At 35.7% G+C, this 26,658-nt stretch overlaps 1 long non-coding RNA gene across 1 annotated transcript; it reads left to right on the top strand.

Annotated features, from left to right (window-relative positions):
* The first annotated feature begins 15,986 nt into the window (after window positions 1–15,986).
* LOC114074826 lies at window positions 15,987–17,628 on the top strand. The gene is made up of 2 exons (XR_003575119.1): window positions 15,987–16,424; window positions 16,890–17,628. It is a non-coding gene; the product is annotated as an uncharacterized LOC114074826 (long non-coding RNA).
* The last annotated feature ends 9,030 nt before the right edge of the window (window positions 17,629–26,658 follow it).

Here is a 26,658-nt window from a genome sequence, read left to right as displayed (position 1 = left end):
TCTCCCATTGGAAACAGCAGAGGTTACTCTTCATAGAAATTAGTATTTGTGACATCCGGGGAGCACCCCCTAGACTTGTCTGGCATCATTACATTCATAGGATAAAAACAAGAAAAATTTAAAACTTTTAATTACTTATACATGTAGGTTTACATAGACCTCTGCATGCACATAATAGTTATATCGAATATACATATACCCTTAGTATAGAAGATTACTTAGTCTTATACTTTTATTGCACGTATATTATAAAATATAAGATAATTTGAAATGGATGTCTCATCTCACAACCATCTAGCAAGAGTATATTAAATTGGGACTATCCCATACATCAATGTAATAAAGTCACATATAGGCTATACAACGTTTAGTACTCAAATGAAAAGGAAAGAAAATACGAGTCTTAAAACTAAAACAACTTAATAGCTTGATAGTGGCATTGCCCTCGGAAAGTAAGGACCTACCCAACTTGGATGAATAAGAATTCTAAGCCTTCCATCAATGTCTTCTTAAAGCCCTTCAACGACTGGAACCTAAAATGTTGGGGAAAAGGGAGAAAATGGGGTTAGTACACCACTTGTACTAAGTATGAGACCACATGCACACATAATATCAAAGCATGCTAAAAAGGAACATATTATTAAAACATGCTATTTATCGTTTAGAAAGTCTTATGCACATTCAAGAAGACCATACCAATCAATACGACATATTCATTAGGTCTAAACCATGTACATCAAAAGAATAACAATGCTAAGTCTAGTCAAGTTAACATGCATATCACATAATTGGACACATACCCAAGCAACTCTATCATCAAGTCATAATAACAACAAGCATGAATAAGAGTTCATTATAACATAACCAAAGCAAGAAAACTGCCCATGAACCCTTATTAAGTCAACATGTGCAATCACCAAACAAAGCTCCATAACCTTAGTCAATGAAGTGACCCAACAAGAATCAGGACCAACATCTAACTTCTCATTGCATGTCATTAAGAGCACATATTATAATCTTTTAACAATGAAGACCAACACATATTCATAAGTGAAACTAATCATCATATAGTATCAACAATATGCAAGATCATCATATACATATCATGTACCATTATAAGCATATACATATATTATAACAACCTTCTAAAGTTTCCTTCTAGGAAAACTAGTGCAAGGCATACGTAGAGTCCCATACCCTACCTAGTATAAGTCTAACCTCTTAAATCCCTTTAGTTGGTTTGTACTTCATTACTTCAGTTTAGTTTAGGGAAAACTTGACTTAACCGACATAGACCAAAAGACCTAAGTGTGGAATCCGGTGTTGTGAAACCTTACACCGATGGAAGGTGGTATACCGGCTAAAGTAAAATCAAATATAAACGTAGCTTTCTAGGTGGATCCACTAGCTAGTCTTCATATGGGGGTAACATAGTTCACGAATTAAGATATAGGTATAATCCCTGTACATGCCACTTGGCAATTGAAGCCTCATCTTATAGGAATCCGTTGGGTGAGTATCCCGCATTGGGAGTCAACACCTCATGTGGAACTATAAGGTGAATCTTCCTCTATGGAAAGTCAACACCTCCCATTGTCAAGTTCACTCGGTGGTAAGCTAAGTCCCTTTTGAAATGTCTTTAATGTATTTATTAATCATCATAGATTAAGGTAGGTCATAGGGTCTATCCCTTGTATAGTCATCATTATCATAACTCAATAATAATTTCATGAGTCAGGTCCTTTCATTACAATTCATATAAGTGAGCTTACCATATTTACATGTCACTTCATAATAAGGCACATTGGTAAATCATCACCATCCTTATAACATTTACGTCTTAGCTAACACCTCACAAACAATAGTCAAGACATTCCAATTCTACATCTTACCAACCCTATCAATCTTAATACAAGATATAGCTCAATGCAATATCATCACTTAATCACAATTTACCACGATTGATGTAAGGAATAGGAATTTCAAGACTTACCAAGTCTCCTTCATAATCCATCATCAAGGTTTTACCATAAATACTCAGATAAACCCAATAAGGGTTATAAAATCACCATAAATCAATAATCAACATGATAACAAAACCAATTGAACCACTATATCACAATTCATCACTAGTTCATAGCTTAAGTTAAAAAACTTAGATCAAAGTCATAATTTAGATCAATCACTCAGGAACTAGAACAATAGGACTATAATAGATCCTAATATATTTATAATTTATACAATAACATCATATAGTAGTAATTCAATCAATAACCAATTCAATTAAACCAGTACAAGACAATTTATATCAAGATCACAACGTAGGATTACGTGGTAAAGTTCCTCTTCTAGAAACTAGACCAATCCATCAAGAAATAGCATAATTAAGTTATAATAAATGTTAATATATTCATAATATCCATAAGAAACTATAAATGAAGTAATTCACAAGATCAATTTCAAGATTGGGAATGATCCATATGAAAACTCAACTGTGGAGATAAATTTGATGAAACCCTCTGAGGATAGAGGTCTCAAAGTTGAAAGGAATCTCATACCTTACTAGTTGATGAAGATTGATGGAGAAATTCGACCCTTTTCAGCTCTTGAACCCACCCCTAGATTGGTCTTCAATGGAGTTCTTCAACTAGAGAGAGAAAGAAGAGAGAAGGAAGAGATATTGGGTTTTGGAATTATAAGAGTTTAGGTTAGAGTCTTTATATAAGTTGTTAATTAACTTAATTAGACTTACACTAACCCCTAATTAACCCCTAACTAATTCACCTTGGTAAATGAATTATTTCAAAACGTGCAGGAAAAGACAGCCTCACAGACGACACAACGATCGACGGATCGTGTGTCCAGCGACAAGCATTGTGCACCTCCGTGAGGAACATCCGTCGATGAGTTCAGAGACTTGTCAAAAATCTAACTTTGCCAAAATTCTAAGTGTCCATTGGTGGAGGCAATTGACGCCCCGTCGATTGGACCACAAGCTGTCTGTGGCATCCGTTGGTGACACTGTCCATTGACATATTTTATTCACTTTTGTAAGGGTCCACCTCAAGGGCCCCTAGTTGGTCCTTGGGGAGTTGTGCCCCCAATTTTTGACTATGAACTAACTCTAATTTGTGTTAGACAACCTTTCACTAATTTTCATCATTTCCCTACTTCTAAAAGCTTGTCAAATAGTCTAAGGCATGATAGTACCTCATTGACCTAGTTTCTAATTCTCATGGACGTTCTTGGATATTTTTTCGTTTCTAGACCTTATAAAGGACTCATATACATTGTAATAGACCTTAAAAACAGTGTGTAAACCTTTTGAAACTCATTTTAGCCTCTACAACACGTCTTAGATTTTTGGATTGTTAGATTATCCTCCCCTTAGAAACATTCGTCCCCGAATGACACTAAATCTTAGAAAGGAAGGAATAGACTCAAGACTAGCAACCCAACCATCAACAATACATTTTATAATATCATTTACACAAGGCAATTCAAAACTTCAATTACCACACATAAGGCTCAAAATCACACTATGAGGAATTTCCTTCTCACAACAACAACATGGTCTCAACATACCTTACATAAGTCAATTATGCCAAAGTTCAACTTACGAACATGCTACATATCATTTCATAAAGACTCACCATATCAAAATGCACAACATAACTCAAAACAAGCCAAAAAGTAATATTCTCAATTCAAAAGTACATTTCACTGTTACTTACTGTAATGACTCCAAAAAATGCATATATTTGAAAATATCATCAAAAATAAAGAAACTTCAATTTTATTCGTTATTTCATCATTAATGGGATAACTAACCTTAGTTATCAAATATGTGATGGTAATGTGACTTTATCTCGGCCTCAGTCTCCCATGTTGCACCCTCAACTAGGTGATTCTTCCATTACACCTTTACGGAAGCCACCTCTTTGTTCCTCAATTTCTTTACTTGCCTATCAAGGATTTAAACCGGAACCTCCTCATAAGAGTGGTTATCCTTCACACCAAGACCCTCAATAAAAAGAATAGACTCGGGATCACCGATACACTTCTTATGGATGAAAACATGGAAAACTGGATGTACCGAAGACAATTTACTAGGGAATTTCAATTCATAGGCAACCTTACCAACCCTTTGCAAGATTTAATGGGGACCCACATAATGAGGACTCAATTTGCCTTTCTTGCAAAGTCTTACCACCCCTTTCATAGGCGAAATTTTTAAGTACACCTTATCACCTTCTTCAAACTCTAAATCCCTTCTCCTATGATCAACATAAGACTTTTTCCGACTATAGGCCATTTGCAAGCGATTTCTTATGATATTGACTTTCTCCAAATTCTTATAAATCAAATCAGGACCCACAAGTGAAGACTCACCCACTTGAAACCATCCAAGGAGATCTACATCTCCTACCATACAAGGCTTCATAAGGAGCCATAGATATAGATGAATGATAGCTATTGTTATAAGAAAACTCCACCAAAGGCAAATGCTTATCAAATTTCCCGTAAAATCAATAATAAAAGCTCTAAGCATATCCTCAAGGGTTTTAATAGTACTCTCTGCTTGACAATTTGTCTGGGGATGCTAAGCGGTGATTAGGTTCCCCTTAGTACCCAACCCTTCTGGAAATGACCTCTGAAACCTAGATGTGAATTGTGAACCCCGATCCGATATGATGGATAGAGGAATACCGTGGCGATATACAAACTCATCTATGAAGATCCTTGCATAATCTTCCACCAAATAAGTAGACTTGACGGGAATGCAATGAGAGGATTTGGCCAACCTATCCACAACCACCCATATAAAGTCATATTGCTTTTGTGTCTGAGGCAAACGTACCACAAAATCCATGTTGATGTCTTCCCACTTCCAAATAGGAACTTGGATTTCTTGTAGTAAACCAACCGGCTTGTGGTGTTAATCTTTCACTTGTTGGCAATTTGGACACTTAGCAACAAATTCCGTTTTGTCCTTTTTCAAACCTTCCCACCAAAACACTTCCCTAAGGTCATGGTACATATTTGTCGAACCTAGATGATTGGAGTAATGGGACCCATGAGCTTACTCAAGAATCTGATTCCTCAAACCATATACATAAGGAACACACTACTTTCCTTGATACCTCAAGACACTATCACCCTCTAAGGAAAATGACTCATTAAGCTTTCCAAGAACCGATTCTTCAATTCCATCAATGGTTGATCAAGTGTTGTTTTCACTTCACCTCAACCACTAATGATGACTCAAAATTACGATAGACCATAAAGCCACTATTTGGAGAATCTCCAACCTCACACTCAACCTAGACAACCTATGAACATCTCTCACTAGGTCTTCTTGGATTCATCTATGTGAGACACACTACCATTGGTCATACGTCTTAGAGAAGTTGCAACCACATTGGCCTTGCTGGGGTGATAGAGTACACTCATGTCGTAATCTTTCAACAATTCCAACACCTTCTTTGTCGGAGATTCATATCCTTTTGAGTAAACACATATTGGAGACTATTGTGGTCGGTATACACATAAACATGAATTCATACAAGTAATGCCTCCATATTTTAAGACAAATAACACGGTCGCTAACTCAAGATCATGAGTTGGATAGTTCCTCTACTACACCTTAAGTTGCCTAGAAGAATAGGCTATTACTTTCCCATGTTACATAAGTACACACCCTAAACCCACTCGGGATGCATCACAATACACAACGAAGCCCTTTGTACCCTACGATAAAGTCAACACCAGAGCGGAAGTAAGCCTATCTTTCAAGATTTGAAAGATTCTCTCACATGCCTCCGACCACTCATATTTCTTACTCTTTTGGATAAAAGTAGTCAAAGGAGATGCAATGGACGCAAAGACATCCACAAACCTCCGAAAATAACCTTCTAAACCCAAGAAACTCCTAAAGTCTATCGGAGTCAATGGTCTAGGCCAATTTTTCACTTCCTCCATTTTCCTTGGATCAACCTCAACTCACTCTGTAGAGATGAAATGACCAAGAAATGCCACCGACACCATCCTCAAATGGTTCATGTGATCACCCTTATTTTCTGAATATACCAAGATGTCGTTAATGAAGACAATGACCAATGACGCTAGGTAATTGTGGAACACAGTATTCATGAGATCCATAAACGCCGCCGGGCATTAATGAGACCAAAGGACATTACAAAGAACTCATAGTAACCATATCTAGTCTGAAATGCCATTTTTGGTATATCCTCACCTCTCACCCTAAGTAGATGATACCCCGATCTCAAGTCAATCTTAGAAAAGTAGATTGCCCCTTGGAGTCGATAAAAAAAGTCATCAATCCGAGGGAGAGGCTACTTGTTCTCAATAGTGACTTGGTGATAATCGATATACCTTCTAAGGGAACCATCCTTCTTCTTTACAAAAAAAATCGGAGCACCCCATGGAGAAATACTAGGTCTTGAAGCATTTATTTAGTAAATCTTTTAGTTGAGCCTTCAACTCTTTCATTTATGCCGGAGCCATCCGATAATGAGGAATTTAAATGGGATTTTTATCCGGTAACAAGTCGATACCAAAATCGATTTCCCATTCGGGACGAATACCGGGAAGATCATTAGAAAAGACAGCCGGAAATTCCCTCACTGTGGGGACTGACTCAATGGGAGGAATTTCGAAGTCTAAATCTTGGACTCCTACTATATGGTATAAACACCCTTTTGAGATGATTTTTCATACTTTCAAACAAGAAATGATATGAACTCTAGGAATAGAATTTCCCCCCTTCCACTCCAAAACGGGCTCATTTGGAAAGTTAAATTTCACAACCCTTGTTCTACAATCTATAGAGGCAAAGCAATCATGCAACCAATCCATACCAAAAATTACATCAAAATCAAGCACATCAAGTACTACAAGTTCAACATAAGTTACTCTATTGGGAAACATTATAGGACAATTTCTATACACCCTTTTGGCAACAACCGACTCATCCACCGGGGTAGACACCGTAAGAGGTTCATGCAAGATATCACGCAAAATGTAAAACTTTTTAGCTATTAGAAGAGTAATGAATGACAAGGTAGCACTGGTATCAAGTAAAGCATATAAATCAATAGAAAAGACTTTCAACATACCGGTCACCACGCCGGTGGAAGTCTTTTGCTCACCCCTAGAGCGGAGAGCATAAAAGCAATTCTTCTTCAGAGCATCATTTGAACCACTTGCTTGAGCTTGACCACTACCGTTGTCTTGAGCCCTCACATTAGGAAAATTCCTAACTTTGTGGCTACTCTTGCCACAACCAAAAAAATTGCCCGTTTCAACTAAACATTCACCTAAATGACCCTTTCCACAGTTGGCACAAGTAGGCTTCTTGTTTGGTAAACTTGTATCGCTTCCCTTATTAGACTTAGGGTTAGACACCTTATCCTCCCTAGCCTTAGGGAACATTGGAAGGAACTTGATTAGTGTCACATCCCGAAAGCATACCCTAGAAGTTAGGGTCAATCTCGGATTGCGACCGGCGTACTTGACCTCTTAGAGGTCTTGCACAAGTACTTACATATCATTTATCACATATACATAATGAAAAGTAGTGCAGAATTAAAAATTTCACAAAACAGTCTTAAAAAATCTCTTTCATATAAAGTCATAGGAAACACTAAGTCTCAATTACATCAAACTTAAGACACAAGAATACTTTTAGGACACGACCCATACACAATACTAATATAGAAATACTTAGTCTATTAAAATATTTCAATAAGAAACATAAAAGACATCTATGCCCTTGAATCGAATGAGGACATACTTCGACTTCACTTGAATGATGCTACGATCCAAGTCTTGCTTCCCAAATGCTTCTCACATACCAACAACTATAGAGATAGATAAAAGCATGGATTAGTACAACCACATGCACTAAGTATGACATAATGCATAGAAATCATGAAAACGGACATTAATTAGTTTTATGCATCTTTTCATTTTAAAATCATATTATAATCATAAGAAAAACATTTAACAACTTAGAAACATATAGGATAACATTTAATCAATTAATCACATTTTTGGAAGTACTTTACAGTAGCTTCATTTCATTGTACAATGAAGTTCTTCATTGTTACAGTGGAATGCTTTTTTTTTTTCCATTTTATAAATTCTTAGCAAGTAGTCTTCTCACTAAAAGTTATCCTAAGAGTCACTTAAGCAACACCAAGAGAGACTGCCCATACAATCTCCCTAAGTTAACCTAAATGATCCTCAAGAATACTTATATTAAGACAGATACACACTAACAAGACATCAACACATCAACATATAGATAATATGACATTTTCATACCAAAGGCTATCAAAAGACTTACTTAAGTAAATAAAGAAGATAACGTCCATGATTGACCTCTTCAAGACAACCTAAATAAACCTTAAGACTACCTAAGTTTAGATCATGTCCACATAAATCAACATCTTCCCTAACTAGAGTCATTCTTAAGACTCATATAGGTAAGATACAAAGTGACCATTCATATGCCCCGTTCACACCTTAACTAGACAACCCTTGACTATTCTAGATAAGTATTTATTCATTTAACATACTTTCTTAACTTATGTCATTACATTCATTAGTTCATTTAGGAGACATTCAACACATAAAAACATTCAAGTAATGGTCTTGGACAAGACCTAGGAACTCTAACTAACACATTCAAAGCCTATTGTACAATGTCTAGATAGTGTCCCATACCACCACCTAAACTTCATAGAACTTCTCTAATGCTAATAGGTATTCCATATGATGAGAATAGGCAATAACTAACATAGACCATGGTAGAAAAAAATTGAACCCAAAGTTCTAACCTACTCCGATGAGGGTGTTCTACTTGCCAATGGTAGAACTTGGACACATTCCATGTAGGCATATGGTTAAGGAATATGAAGGGCATGCTTTGTAATCTAGTTTCATTCTTTAACTAGAACTACTTACCTTACCATACTCACTCGGTGCTATCCTTCGTTCTCATAGAGTAATTTTCACTTAAGGTTCATATAAAGGGGTTTCATATCAAGTTCATAACCCAATCACATTTACCCTACCAAAGAAAGGTCCACTAGGGATACCTCACAATGGCGACAAGAAGCTCATCATGAATTCCCTAAGGATTAGTATGATGTCGTTCCATTCAATTAACCGTAAGTTTATCATTCCTTTACTTTGAAGGTACCATTACAGTTTTCGACTTCAACATTCATAACCTTACCATTAGGTTCAAGGTTTCACATAAAAGACCCTCGTAACGTCATTTAAGGTCACATGTCATTCATACATTCAAGACTAAATGACTTTAGCATACTAAGTCAAGACATCACATATTCACTTTGATACATACATCAAGCAAGGGACACAAGTCAACCAAGACAAGATACCACATACTTCACTTTAACTCACAATACATGTCATTCTAGAAGCACATAGAAATAACCCTTGTCATCTTCAAGTCATCCTATATTAACATATAATCATACTTATGACCATCATAACTCATGTCAATTAGGAATAACATACATCAACTCTAAGACTATACACACAAAGCCATAGTCATACTCTAACATGATCACCTACATAACATCACTAGAATACATATACTTTCAGATTACTTAACATGTAGATAGATATTATGATACTTCACATAATCAACTACAAAAATAACAACATTACATCAAGTAGTTTTGTGACGAGGCCATGATCATCATATTACTTAATATAACACCGATAAGGCCATATCAATTACAAGTAAAGCATATAACACTGCCACCATAAGTGGACCATACCAATGACAACATAATTGAAGTCTAATAATCATAAAATAAAGTAAATAAGGCATATTACCACCAAATAATTCTCAACACCTCAAACCAATGCCAAATTACCCAATTCGATATCACAAGGCCCTTACCATTGGCCATAACCCACAATTCAACATAATTGTAACAATATTCATGAAACTAGGTCAAATTACTAAATATTCATAAATCTAATGCAACCTATATATCAATTTACTATAATTATTACATCAATCAATAGCTTATTTAAAACTACATCAGAATTCATGAACATTAGATCAATATAAAGTAACCCATAACTTAGTCAAAAACTAGGTTTCATCCAATTCATACGTTCATAGGTAATTTTAGTTTGAATTCATCAATAAAATAAAATTTCAATAATTATTAAATGTTTAGAAACCATTAATCCAAGAACCCATGGAATAGATCATAATATTGGACAATTCATCTTGAAAACTTTAGAAAACATCTTTGAAAGTTGGGCTCCTTGATGAAGAGATTTTCAAGGATAAAAATCATACCTTCATGAAGATAATTTTTATATTTTATGAAGAATCTCCACTCAATTCTTCAATCCAAGTCCTTATTTGAGTTTTGACTTTAATGGAGTTCTAGTGAATTTCTAAGGAATTTGGGGTTTTGATTTAGAATAATGAAATCTTCTAAGTGTTAAAGACTTACATACATGTTTGAAATACCTAAAATACCCCTTAGAAACATACAAACCTCTTATTTGTAAGTAGGGTTAAATTACAAGTTCACCCCTCACTTGGCAGTGACCTGCACGCAGGGACAGTGCCCATCGACGGTTGCCCATCCATGGTCCATCCCTTGACCAACAGACAGTCCTGTTGGTCCGTGGTCTGGCAATAAGGCCTATCTTGGGCTTCCTCTCCCACACACCTAAGTATCAATCAAAAAACCACATCAACAGGGCGTCAACTGACCCACCGTGCCTCGATTACCAACCGTTGGTTGGGCTATCTTGGACGGTTTTGGGCACCATGAAGGGTCCTTCCTCAAGGACCCTTGGATTGTCCTTGGGGATGTTTTCCCAGACGTTTCCAACCTAAATATGATCGTATACGATTTTAGAAACTCATACATGAATTTCACCCCAAAAAAACACGTAAAACTCGACGAAACATTCTTAGACACACAAGGTTGTGTATAGGAAACCTTTCGAACGTCATGGACGCTCTTGGACGTTTGACCTCCAAACTTCACGAAACTTGACACACTGCCTGTTTATACTATAATAACTCATTTAAGCACCTTATAAGCACATGAATCACATATAAACACATAAAACCACTTATGAGGCAGATAGGTGACTTAGTCGTCGAACGTCTTAGTCGTCCCTTGACATTTGACTTCCAATGCACCTAAACTCTTAGAAACTGCCTCAATACCACTTTATACACGTAATTAGTACCTTATACCATCATTACCAACATGTTACATGTTATGACTTACTTCACCTAAGTCATTCTCGAGGTCTTACAATTAGACATCCTCTTCTTGAACCTAGGCTTGTCTTGGATATCAAGACTACCCTTTGACGAACCACCATCAAAAGATCTTGCCTTCTTGGAATCTGTACTTTTTATCTTTTCCCTTTCCTCTTCCACTTATTGAACATGAACCATGAGACAAGAAATGTTCATATTGTCATGTAGCATAGCCGAATGATACTCCTCTTGCAATTCATCTGACACTCCCGTCACAGAACGATCAATTTCATTCCTAGGATCAAAAACCAAAGAAGGAGAATACTTTGACAATTTGGTGAATTTTAAGGAGTATTCAAGCACACTCATACCTCCTTAACAAAATTTGATGAACTCCACCACTTTAGCTTCCCACTTCTCCCTAGGAAAGAATCTATCAAGAAAAGCCTTTTTGAACACCTCCAAGAAACGGGTCCACCTCTAAAAGGCCTATTGTCCCTCCATTGGACATACGTAGCTTGAGCCACATCTTTGAGTTGGTTAGTGTCTAATACAGTCTTTTCACTAGTAGTCAACCACATAACATAAAGGATCTTCTAGACTTCATAGATGAACTCTTGGGGGTCTTCTTCAACTTTGGACCCATAGAATGTAGAAGGAATCATCCTACTGAAATTCCTTAAATGGGAGTCCATGGTGCCAACATTTTTGTTTGCTCGGGGTACAACCTTCCAATTAGCTTTGGCCGTCATGGCTTGTGCTTGAGTAGCGAAGACATGTGCTTGAGTAGTAAGCGCTTGGGCCATGTGGAGAAGAGCAGCCCTTTTGTAACCATCCATCAAAGGAAGAGGAGGATTGATTGGACCTTCGTCATCATTAACTTCTTCCTCAAGAGGAGGAACTTGATTGCCTCGGGGAGGAACTCCCGCATCGCTAATCTCTTCTTCAAGTCACCGTGTCGCGTTTCTTCGAGTATTCATTTCCTATAATCACAACAAAAAGGATTAGATGCTAAAAGCATGTAGAGTCACAACTCTAGAAGCACGATATTGGACATCCAAGAAAGTGAGAGTTCCCTAAGCATCATATAGGTTTTATCAATCAGTGTGGCGCATGCACAATTATGAATACGAATCTACATAGACCTGGTTGAGAGAGGTATCGACTCAAGGATATTTAACCTCATGATCTGATACCAAGTTTGCCATATTCGAAGAGAACTTCCTAGACGTAACCGGCGTCGTCGTCCTCTTTGAAGACTAAGACTAGCCTCTTAGCTTATATCATTATTCATAGGCTAAAAACAAGGAAACTTTAAAATTTTTCATTACTTCTACATAGAGGTTTACATAAACCTCTACATACACATAATATTTATATCGAGTATAAATAGACCCTTCATATAGGAAGATTACTTAGTCTTCTACTTTTATTGCACATATATATATAAAATATAAGATAGTCTCAAATGGATGTGTCGTCTCATAACCATCTAACAAGAATAGATCAAATTGGGTCTATCCCATAAATCAATGTAATAAAGTCACACATAGGGTATACAATGTTTAATACTCAAATAAAAAGGAAAGAACATAAGAATCTTAAAACTTAAACAACTTCATAGCTAGAAAGTTGTATTGCCCTCGGAATGTAAGAGCCTACCGAACTTGGATGAATAAGAATTCCAAGACTTCCTTCAATGTCTTCTTAAAGCCCTTCAATGACCGGAACATAAAATGTTGGGGAAAAGGGAGAGAATGGGTGTAGTACACCACTTGTACTACGTATGAGACCACATGGACATATATTATCAAATCACGCTAAAAAGGGATATTTTATTAAAACATGTTATTTTTCATTTAGAAAGTCTTATGCACATTCAAGAAGACCATACCAATCAAAATGACATATTCATTAAGTCTAAAGCATGTACATCAAAAGAATAATAATGCTAAGTCTAGTCAAGTCAACATGCATATCAGATAATTGGACACATACCCAAGAAACTCTATCATAAAGTCATAATAACAACAAGCATGAATAAGAGTTCATTATAACATAACCAAAGCAATACAATTACCCATGAACCCTTATTAAGTCAACAAGTCGAATGATCAAGAAAAGCCCCATAACCTTACTCAATCAAGTAACCCAACAACAATCATTACCAACATCTAACTTCTCATAGAATGTCATTGAGCACATATCATAATCTTTTAACAATGAAGAGCAATACATATTCATAAGTGAAACTAATCATCATAAAATATAAACAATATGAAAGATCATAATATACATATCATGTACCATTATAAGCATATACATATATAATAATAACCTTCTAAAGTTTCCTTCAAGGCAAACTAGTGCAGAGCATAGGTAGAGTCTCATACACCTACTTAGGCTAAGTCAAACCTCTTAAGTACCTTTAGTTCGTTTGTACTTCATTACTTCATTTTAGTTTAGGGAACACTTGTCTTAGCCGACATAGACAACAAGAGATAAGTGTGAAATCCGGTGTTGTGAAACCATACTCTGATGGAAGGTGGTATACCGGCCAAAGTAAAATCAAACATAAAGGTAGCTTTCTAGGTGGATTCACTAGCTATTCATCCTATGGGGGCAAAATAGTTAAAGAACTAAGAGATAAGTATAATCCCTTTACATGCCACTTGGACATTGGAGCCTCACCTCATAGGAATCCATTGGGTGAGTATCCTTCATTGGGGAGTCAACACCTCATGTGGAACTATAAGGTGAATCTTCCTCTATGGAAAGTCACAGCTCCCATTTTCAAGTTCACTCGGTGGTAAGATAAGTCCCTTTTGAAATGTCTTTAATGTCTTTTTTAATCATCATAGCTTAAGGTAGGTCATAGGGTCTATACCTTGTATAGTCATAATCATCATAACTCAATAATAATTGCATGAGTCAGGTCCTTTCATTACAATTCATATAAGTGAGCTTAGCATATTTACATATCACTTCATAATAAGACACATTGCTAAATCATCACCATCATTATAACATTTATGTCTTAGGTAACACCTCAAAAAAAATAGTCAAGACATTTCAATTCGCCATCATACCAACCGTATCAATCTTAATACAAGATATAGTTCAATTCAATATCATCACTTAATCATAATTTACCACGATTGAAGTAAGGAATCGGGATTTCAAGACTTAACACGTCTCCTTCATAATCCATAATCAAGGTCTTACCATAAATACTCAACTAAATACTATAAGGGTATAACACCACCATAAATCAATAACCGACATGATAACAAAACCAATTGAACCACTATATCATAATTCATCACTAGTTCATAGCTTAAGATAAGAAACTTAGATCAAGGTCAGAATCTATATCAATTACTCAAGAAGTATCACAATAGGACTATAATTCATTCTAATATATTCATAATTTATACAATAACATCATCTAGTAGTAATTCAATCAATAACCAATTCAATTGAACTAATACAACACAATTTGTATCAAGATCACAACCTAGGATTAAGGGGTAAAGGTTATCTTCTACAAACTAAAAAAATCCATCGATAAATATAATAATAAAGTTATACTACATGTTAATATATGCATAATATCCATAATATATTATAAACAAATTAATTCACAAGATCAATTTCGTGATTGGTAAAGATCCACATGAAAACTCAACTTTGGAAATCGATTTGATGGAACCCTTTAAGGATAGAGGTATCGAAGGTTAAAGGAATCCTATACCTTAATAATTTATGAAGATTGATGGAGAAATTCGAACATTTGCAGCCCTTGAAACTACACCTATCTTGGTGTTCAATGGAGTTATTCAACTAGAGTGAGAAAGAAGAGAGAAGGAAGAGAGCTTGGGTTTGGGAATTATGAGAGCTGAGGTTAGTCTAATTAGGTTAGAGGCTTTATATAGGTTATAAATGAACTTAATTAGACTTCCCCTATCCCCTAATTAACCTCCTAAGTAAGCCAACTAATTAAATGAATTAATTCAAAACATGCAGAAAAAGACAGCCTCACAGACGACACCACGATCGACGGATCCTGTGTCCATTGATATCTTATAAGATCTTCAGATATAGGATTATGGTACCCCTTATCTAATTATTTTGATTTAATTGGGTATGCAGATGCTGATTTTGCAGGTGATAAAAATGATGGAAAAAACACAAGTGGAACATGTCATTTTATAGGAAAATCTCTCATTTCTTGGCGTAGCAAAAAGTAGACTTTTGTGGCTCTTTCAACCACTAAGTATGAATATTTTGCTGTTGGAAGTTGCGACACTCAATTACTTTGGATGATGTATCAACTTTTAGACTACGGTTTAACATTTAAGGGAGTACCTCTTTTTTGTGATATTACTAGTGCTATCAGCCTGTCTAAATATACCGTACATCATTCTCGTCCTAAAACATTGATATTAAACAACATTTTATTCATGATCATGTTGAAAGTGAAGATTTTGTTCTTGAATTTATTGACTCTGAAAATCAGTTAGCAGACATGTTTACTAAACCCTTACTTGAGGAGATATTTTGAATCCTTAGGGAAGAACTTGGCATTATTGGAACCGGTCATTAATTTTACATAATTTCCTTTTAATGTTTTTACTAATTATTTTATAGTGACTTTATGACCAACCCTTCCTTCCATAAAAACTCCTCAACTTCTGCAGGTCCTTTCAATTGTCCCTTCACCGCCTTTTTCTACCTTCCTCTCTTCTTTTATATTTCTCGTCCTTCCTCTTCTACCTTCACCCTCTCCTCTCTCACGAAAATGACTCGCAATCTCTCCATGCCTCTCTTCAAAACGCCTACCCATCTTATTCTTCTTCCCTTGAAGTAGAAATCCTCTCCTCTGATTCTTCTCACTCAGAATGATCGGTGCATCGCTCCTCGTCCGAAGAAGTGTTCATGTTCTTCCAAGAAGAAAGTCGCAAAGAAAGCGCGTGTTGTCTTTCCCAATTCCTTTACAGACAATGACTCCTTTATCTCTTGGGGGATTGAACACAAGATGCGGAACTCCTCTTTCTCAAAATGAACCATCGTAGCTGGGGGCGTAATCAACCTTGAAAATCTTGAAGCTTCCCACTATGTTGTAAGTCCTTACTTTTGTGCTCAAAAGTTATCTCTTTAGTTGAGGCTTTGTGGGAAAGAATTCTTCAAAGAACCTGTTCGCCTCTTTTATGCGAACCTCTGGATCTTTGCTGAAACTGGTGAATGGGAAACCCTAGTTTTTTGTTATCATATAATTCTAAATTATTCTCTGTTTAAAGAAGTTTTTGGGTCTTAATTCTCTGGTAATGTTCCTTTTATGCATGGTAATACCTGGCCTGATAAATTTGAAGTTTCTCTTGAAAATGCTAAGATTTTTATTGCTGAATCCAAATTTGATATCGCTAACTTTTGTCCATTCTCTTTGGGTTTTGAGAATCGTATTCTTTCTCATACTGTGGCCACTACCCTTGTTCCTCTTAAGGGATCTCTGCGCCATATTTCCAACAGAGATATGTTTGTAGCTGACTGCCTTCTGAAAAGGATCTCTTTGAATTGGGCTATGTAGTTTTGGTAATACACAATAGATAGTGCTGAAGACAATAACTCATCTGCAAGCTTACCATATGGACTGCTTATCTCTCATATCGTTGTCAGTTCCTTGGTTGATCTCTCTATGTACAAGCCTACTTTGATAGATGCCACTTATGAAACTCGAACGTTCTCCAGCATGGGCTATGTGATGGTTAATGAGATATTGTACAAGAAGGACTCTGTTCGGACTAGAACTGACACACCACGGTCCACTCGCATTTCTGCCGATTCTGCTGCAATGTTCCTCAAAGAAGCGGATCATAGTAAGGTAAGGCTCGATGGTCTTGAATCCCATATGCAGGTCATATAGGATACCCTTGGAAAGGTGATACAACTACACAAGGATTCCAGAACAGATATGGGCAAGTTACTTCTTGAAGTACAGGAAATTAAGAAGGATGTTTTTCGCTGAGTCAATAAAATTCTCAAGGAAGACAACTCCATAGAGACTGGAGCTGACTCTGCTCACAATGGATTGGTTGTCTCTATGCATACCTCTTACTCTACTTTTTCAAAAACTGTTTAGAAATCTCTTAATAGTTTTTGTAAGAACGTGATAAACATCCTGACGTACTTTCTGGCCAAACATTAAGTTGGTGATCATTTTTTTTCCTTAAGACATTATGTTTGTGGAGTTATATCTCCTTCTCTCTTAGACTGTAATTGGGGCTTCTGACCACATACTCTTTCGTTTATATATTTGTTTATGCCCATCCTATTTGGTGTTCTGTTTTTTCCTTTTTGATTATGTAAAGGGGGAGAAAATAAAGCGGCATGAAGAAAGGGGGAGCAGATGTACAGGGCGAGCGCAACAAGTATGTTATTACACAGTAACATTAAACAAGGAAGTCAAATTACATTGCGCAACACATACGTTATACCATAGTAACATTTAACAGGGAAGTCAAATTACATTCTCATTTAATATTAGTTGTCATTATCAAAAAGAGGGATGTTGTTAACTCATTATATTTTGACTAAGTGACAACCCACAGGAAATAACATAATGATTGTTCACTATCCTCTCGAAATTCTGCTGGACAAGAATTAAAGAAGGAAAGAAGATATTCCTAAATATCTAGGGTGGATTGAAGATCAGCAATAAGAGATAAAGCCAAGATTCAAGGAAGACATCTCCAGTAAATCCACAAACAAAGGAAAGAAGATATTCCTAAACATCTAGGAAGGATTGAAGATCAAAATTGAAAGATCTAGCCAAGATTAAAGGAAGGAATTTCCAGAATGTTGCCCAACAAAGGAAAAAATTGATTTAATCATGCACATATCTAATATGGACATAATTCAACAAGTCAATTCCCAAATGAAGGAAGCAATCAAGCGGTCCTTTATTAATAAATCCCTTGGGTTTTCGAAACAGAGTAATATTCTCAAAATTCTATATAAATCATTCTCAGCCCTAGATGTCAAGAACACATTTTCACTTGAACTTATTTGTAATACTCTTTCATCTTTGATAAAGCTTCGTACACGTGAGTGAACATTTGTAAAAGAAAAAGAAAAGGAAAGATTTTGTGAGTAGGTTATATAAGTAGAGGCAGTGTCAAGTTTAAAACAACTTATTTGCATATCAGACATGATCAATAGAGTACTCATTCTCTTACACAAGTTTATTAAGATCTGAAGGAAACCCTTGAAAACCAAGGGGATTGTACTATGCACCACATTGGTGATCCAAACTAGTATAAATTTTCAGTATCAATTTACTAACAGTTCATTACTTTTTCTTATACTGTTAAACTAACATGCAGGATAGTCGACTTACTCTTACAGGTAGTTGACTGAAAGAATTTTAATTCACCCCCCTCTTGAATATTAGACTCATTATCAAATATGACCTGTCCTCTTTTACCAATTTCCTGTATAAATCATATTAGTAAGACTTAAAGGGCAAGTAGATTGACATGCACTATAGAATGTACAAACAGTCTCATAGATACGATACATTGTTTCACTATCAATAACTAATTTCAAGTTATTTCTTAATAATGTTGTCAAATCGGTTCATATCATTTCATATAAAGATACAACATATTCAACTCATCAAGCCCACAAATATTGCAAATAATCAGAATTTGGAGGGGTATCAATTTTAATTCTCTTATTCCATCATGCTTGAAATTTAGGTCTTTTCTACATTTATACTATCCTAAAAATGTTGGCTCAACATAAATTAAGAAAGTTCCTTGGGGGAAAAGTGCACAGACAAGAAAACCCAAAGGAAGGATTTTCATTTTGGGTTACTCAGACATCATCCTAATACTCACAATCCATTCACCCCACCATTAAAAAGATATGGTGAAATGTCCTCAATATACAAAAATACAATGTACTTATCGGGTGAGACAAACCTACGACTTATAGATGGCAAAACCAAATCAAGAAGTGGGTGGGTCTGATTGCCCATAACCCATTGGATCAGCAAGAGTGGCGCCATCCGCAACACCCTCGACAATAATTGAAACACTAGTGTAGTGCTCTTTGATCTAGACTCACCCACCATAAACTTCATAAATCTCTCATGCCGCAACTCCTCATCAAGAATAAATTGTAGGTGGGCTGCCGCAAGTTGCTACTTCTCCTTTATTCTAGCTGGTCTCTTCTCCTTTGTATCTATAGTGGGACCAGATATGCATGTGCACTTACCAGGCGCACGAGAGGAGGGGGTCAAGAGAAGGCATGCAATCTCTAAATAGTGCACTCAATATTACATGTAATCTCTAAATAGTGCACTCAATATTACATTATCTGTATCTAAATTAGGTGTAGGGCTTTAGGATAGTCTCTTCAACATTAGCAAACACACCTATATCAACTCTCAGCTTGGTTAACTCTGTATGGAAGTTAGTTAGATAAATAGTTGGCCTAGGTAGATACCTCTCCATCACCCCAAGATCAAAAGCATTAATCTTCTTATGCACAAACCGAATCTTCCTATTAACAATTACCTCTATCTTTGTTATATAAGAGTAGTCATCTGAGCTCCAACTTCTAGAACTGTGCAAGGAAGCAGGCAAACCCAAAAGGTGTAGGAGCACGGGATATGCTCATAGCATGACCAGATGAAGTGGAAGGGAGAGCTTGCACATCGGGCTCCGCAATAGTGGTAGGAATAGTCTTATCATCTGCTCATTTGACCCCCAACGTGTTGAGCATAAACAGAAATATCATCACCCAAAGGTGGTAAGTCTATCTGTGTACCTTATTGATGAGCTGGTGGGCTCGCATCATCTTTGATCAAGCGTACATCAACAATCTTGGTGACCTCAATGACCAATTCCACAATAAAGTTGTAGCCAACAAAGGTGAAACATCAAATAGGGGAATGTCAAAGTAGTTGTCCTCCGAAAATCCCTCTCGTGTATTTTTGAAATGACTATCCTAGTGAAGTCAATTTTTAGGCAATTCATAAACACTGTAAGCATGAATGTACGATACCAAGTAACAAGATTGTATGCATGTGTGAGGGACAATCTGGCCCGTATGATGGACCACCTGAACTTGGTCGTAAAGCTCAAAGTTTCCTTCTGGATCGGCTGTGTCATATCACACAGCAACTTGGTGCTCTCTACCTCATTAGTAACGTGGTGATCCATCCAGCATAATAATGAGTCCCTTTTCATTAGATCCATCAAAGACCTGTAGTGTACTACCCTCCATCAAATAATTGAACTGAGTTTTATTAATCGGCTGAGCATGTTTCTGGATTTAAATAAAATGGAGAATGGTGGTCTCTAATATGTCGATAGGGATACCCCGCATTGGAGTAGTCAACAACGGAGGTTGATCCAAAGGCTTGGCTTGTAGTGGCATCATACTATCCACTGTAGCTACATAGGAAGCATATAAATCCCTCACTATATCTAAGCTATACGTTCCTGGACTCTCCGCCATCCACTCACATATTTTCCTCTTGAAAAGCTGATGAATATTCGACATGATGTAGAGTCTCCTAGTAAGTACTCGTCGCTCCTTGGTGATGGACGGAGGAATCTTTTTTTTTGCTCATTAACATAATGGCCATCCATGTATATCTTGAACTTCACTTACATTCACTACTAGTTTGGCTCCATAGAAAACAAAACCGGCTCAACCCTGATACTATGAGGGCATTACTAGTAGTAGTGGCATCCAAAGCCGAGGTGGTAACTCAATTAGAGCTTGAATTGGATCTCGACTGCGACTTACAATTATCATTATGTAATGGCTGCCCCCCCTCTCATACTTGGCATCACCCCATCCAATAACACAACCTGTTGAGAGTACTTTCTAGTAGTACTAGGTGCAGTGAAGGCGGTCCGAAATTCTCATGTTCATACCCTGACCCAGTGGAATGATCTATAATTCAGTTTAAAGGGGACACATACTTCGAATTTCATTATATCTAGTAAGTGTTCACCTTCTTGGGTGCCAATTCGTGTAAGACTTATTTCACCTGAAAATCAACAATGAGAGCCCGCACACAGACTCAGAATATCAACTATTTTATTTTTAAGAAAGTGTATGTAGAAGAGAGAAAAATTCCAGTGTCTGAAAAAAGAGAGTAGTCTCTCTATTTTTTGAAAACTTCAACAAGTGTGGACGCACCTATTTAGACAAGACATTTCTGTTCAAAACATTTGTGCCATTGAAAAAAGAAGTGTTTGTTCTAAAGGAACATGTCCCTTCATAGTGACTCTGCCGTTATGCGAATTTTAAAATAATTTCGTTATGCAAAAATTTATTCCAAAGTATAAGCAGAGAGAGCGATGGAGACAACGTGAGGGGCACCTTCTACAGTATCCTTCAAGAGCTACGGTGTTTCTGTAACATTCCGGAAAATTACATGTTTAGTGAAGATCCCAATAATTCTTTAAGAATGTGTATTGAGGATACATAGGCATTCCAATGCCCAATATTGAGAAATATTGGGCATAATATAGAAAATTGGCTAATGGGTATTAGCCAATTTCTATATAATACCCAAATAAGCAAAACATTGGTCGTATTATTAGCCAATTTCTATATAATACCCAAATAAGCAAAACATTGGTCGTATTAGAAAATATTGGTTTAAAGGGTGTTCGCCAATTTTCTAACATTAATTATCTTGTTTAAGAAATGTAATTTAAGACCCTAATCTAAAAACATATAATTTCTAGTATTTGCACACAAAGTACTAGGCATCCAAGTGTCAAGCCTAGTACCATAGCACATGATCATTTAAAATGATCATGTAGATTAAACAGTGCCAAAGGACATAGTGAGAATCCTTGGTACAATAAGTAACATTCCCAAATGAACCATACATAATAGTTAGTTAGGAAAGTGCAACCAACCCATGTGCAAGACATGTGAAGAAGTTGCCAAAGGAGGGGACCACCCTAACCGAATTAGGTTAGGGTATTAGGGGGGGGGGGGAACGTGCACAAGGGACCAGTCCGTGTGAGGACTATCCTCTCTACCAATTATAGACTCTAACCTACTGCCCTAAATAAGTAAATAACGTAGGACTAACCGAGTTGGACCCATTAGTGCACCCGACAACCTAGGAGCAAAACCGGGTTGACACTAACCTAGTACTAGTTAAACAGACAGCATAGTACCTAACCTAGGATGGTCCAAAAGGTTATTTATGGTCCTAACAACTTAGGGGTACTTTAGTAATTACCATTCGTTACCTAATTAATTAATTTAGAAAATTAATAAATTAATTTAAAAGGGCTAAAACCAAAACTAAAAAGGAAATTTTCAGATTCCGGTTAAGACAAGAAAGGGACAACCTAGTACCTAACCTAGGATTGTCCAAAGAGTTAGTTAAGGTCCTAAAACCCTAGGGATACTTTAATAATTACCCTAGGCTACTTAATTAATTAATTTAGTAACTTAATTAATTGATTTAAAGGGGAAAAATTGAAATCACAAAACAATTTCAAGATTTCGGTTAAAAAAAAAGACATCTTAGTACCTAACCTAGGATGGTTCAAAGGATTGGTTATTGTCCTAACGACTTAATGGTAATTAATTAATTACCTTAGGTCACCTAATTAATTAAATTATAAATTTAATAAATTAGTTTAAATTATCAATTTAATAAATTAGTTTAAATTATCAAATAGAAATTCCTACACTAACATAGTACAACTCAATAAACATCCTAGTACTTAACCTAGGATTGTCTAAAAGGGTTAATTTGGGTTTCAATGACTTGAGGGTACGTTAGTACTTACCCTAGTTACCTAAATTAATTCAATTAAGGATTTAATTTATTAATATAAATATAAAATGTTGACCAAAACCATAGTCAACACCAATTTCAAGATTTTACTAAGTGTTATGTTCTCCTATGTTTAGCTACTTAAGAGGGGCATTTTGGTAATTGGTTAATTAGTTTATTAAATTAACTTATTAAAACTAATTTTTATAATTCATGATCAGTTATTAATCCTAAAAATCACGTTCAAATTCATAGAAAAAAAAGGACGCATAATAGTAAGCAAGCGAATGAAATGTCTCAAATCTTCGCCCGAGTTTTGAAGTAAGAATGAACGAATGAAGCAGAGTCTGTTTTTTTCTAAAGAGGGCCCTCGGGTTGAGGTCCCATATGTTGGGTCCTCACTTGAGATGTCTTATGCTACATCAACGATTCTAAAGTCTCGTATATATGAAATGTATTATATATAAAACATGAAAGTAATGAAATCAATGGCATAATAAATAGAGAATTTCTTACGAAAGGTAATGAATATATAGTGTAAAGAATGACTCACTATAAGGTAGGGAAATCAATCCTTAGTCCTTGGATTACTTACATCGATTCATTGTGGGTATGGGACTACAATGAATCATTGAACTTGTAAGTAAAACATAGAACCAAAATAATTATTGAACTACACAACATGAAGAAGAAAAAGACTGAAAAATAATCTAAGTGTACATAGAGGCACTATCATCCTAAGAGGATCAAAATCTCAAATCTTCGCATGAGTTGTTCTAAAATTATGTGGATGATGCTAATGTTTTTTTAATCATATAGAAAATGATTTGTGTGCTTTGAATGCATTAAAATACATCATATTCATACCACAATTCACATCTAATGATTTAGGAAACTCTAGTCACTAGTTTTTTCAAAAATAGCCTGTTGTTTAGGAAGAGCTTTCTTCTATCATGCATAGCCTTATGTTTATGTGTTCATACACCCATAATTAGTACAAGTGGAGTACAAACCCCTACTATTTACTATTTTTATAGGTGCAGGTCAGAGGGCAGGTTGACGACACTTGCAGCGGTTTGGACTTCAGCGTGTTTCCATACCATTTGGTAGGTCCTCATGATTTCGAGGATGCTACAGATTTAGTCTAGCCTTATTTTTTGACATATCTAGTGGATGTTTTCGCTAGCGTTCTTTTGCACCTTCATTTCGAAGCATTTTAATAAGGCCATTTTTGGCAAACTATTTATGATATATTTTTCTTCAGTTTTGAATTTATTCTTTATGTTAAATGGTTGTTCTCTTATGTTGAGATTATTTTATGATGTATCTAGTTAATAATTATATGAAGTCTATGTAAACTTTATACATATAAATTTTTTTAAATTTTCCGCAAATTTAACTAGATGAATGTGATGAATGGAAGATGTGGTGATCTGGATTCCAGAATCCGGGTTGTGACATTTTCCTAATATAAGGACAAACATTTTCCTTTCTTCAACCAATATGAGAGAAATGACATTTCAGTTTCCCTTTAAACTGGTTCCACATATTTCCAATTTCTCATTTAACCTTGCTTAAATCTAAAAAACTTTCACGTCATGTTATCTTAACAATTCATTAAATACAATTATCTATAAATAATACGAAAAACTAGATATGTTTTCTTGGTGATTCTTCAAATCTGAGGATAACTGGTTTTCCCTGTTTATGCTCGTGTGAGGGATGGATCTCAATCAAAGGGCAAGAAATTTGTACTCTAGGATTTTATTATTAGAATTATCAGCTGATAGATAGTGCGTCCTAGTAAAGAACACCAAAAAGGGAGTGAAGTAAAATGAAGAGAATTAAACCCAAGGTGAAGATTTATTATTTCTGCCTTCAATTTTTAGAATTCTCAATTTCTTATACCGTCAGATTTCATAGTAGATTGGGGAAACCTAATGCCCTTATAGGTTTTGAAATCCAGTATTTGCAGGCTTAAGAAAGCATCTTTATTGCAAGTTTTTAAATGCTTACAACTTATAAGTAGGAGGAGGGTAGATCTATAGTGGTGTGAGAGTGGCCAGCTGAACTCCTTTCATAAAAAATTGCCCACTATATATAGGTAAAATATTAGTTTATATTTGTATATATAGTATTTTGAACATCCTTTGATACAATTATGAGTAATAGCTCAAAGGTCAAGGGTATCCATGGAAATTCTTGGCAGGGAATACTATTCCTTGTGTCTACACATGGTTATATTATTGTGTAGCCTAATAGCTCTTGAAACCCTATGGAACCTTGCTTCAAAATTGGGCATAAGGTCCTGCAAGTTAGATATCCAAAGTTTACACTATTCAAAGTTTGAACAAATTTTATGAAAGTTTTGTTTACACTTTTTAAAATTCGAATAGTAATTGAGAATTCTTTATACCATTCTTCTCATTCTAGGGGAAAGTTCTTTTTGTTTTTGTCCCACGAATGTATGCTTGGCTAAATCACTGCTATTTCTTCTTATTTAATTATTTTATTGCGTTATTGTGTGCTAGCTAACCAATAATCATCTACAACACTAAGTGCATAATTAAGCAACACATATCCATGTATTCTCAATTCTTATTTTGTTGTTTTACTTCATAGACATTTAAAAAAGATGAAGTTTGGAGGCTCGGAAAGGGGTAAGGATAATGACAAAACATTTGTATCTCTAAAATAAAAGATGAAGAGTACTAGAGCACGAACCATGAATGTGGATTTTATGATAATCTCATCGAACTCTTGAGGATTTTCTGCACTATGGTTGAGAAACACTTCCAAAACGTCACTCTTTCCAGTGTTATTTTTTTTCTTTTCCTCCAACCGCTCATTGATCAAATCACCAAAAAGTTTGATCAAATTAGAAAATGAATGTTTGTACGAATACCTTTTTTTTAAGTATGGAAAAGAAAGGTTGATCTTTCCAACCTCCTCTATGATGCCCCTGATCACCTCCTTCAAATAAACCTTTAGATTTTGAAAATAATTATACCAACTGTAGTATATCTAATGCGTCATTCAGTACAAAAGAAACTAATAACCAAGGGTTTAATGAGGTTATTCAAATAATACTTATTAAAAAAAAATACATCCTTCAATTCTATCTTTGTATCCAAAAAGTGGTCAAACAAATCCTTGGAGAAAAGGGTGTTCGACCATATATAGAGACTAATCTTGAAACCAACTCGGCCTACATCCAGAACTTTAGCTTCTTGACTACATTTTTCACAATAATCAATCTGTTCTTTTACTTTTTGTTACCTTAGATATTGATTTGCATCAAGCCATTGAGGACAAACAGGAAGCCATGACGTAGAAAATATGCAATTGTTGTTTGCTTGAAGGGCATTAGGGATAAATCTTGTGGAAATGGCTAAGTTTTGTTTTTTGAAGGAGTTGTTTTGCCACGGTTGATGAAGAAATGACAACTGTTGTTATTTGTCCTGTTTTTAAACTCATAATTGAACAATAAATTTTTGCAAGATTGACTAGTGATACACGGGGTTTTGCA

Source organism: Solanum pennellii, chromosome 1 (assembly GCF_001406875.1).
Source record: "Solanum pennellii chromosome 1, SPENNV200".
In the NCBI taxonomy this organism is placed as follows: Eukaryota; Viridiplantae; Streptophyta; class Magnoliopsida; order Solanales; family Solanaceae; genus Solanum; species Solanum pennellii.
Note: the sequence above shows the minus strand (reverse complement) of the source record. Positions and strands in the feature narration are given on the sequence as shown.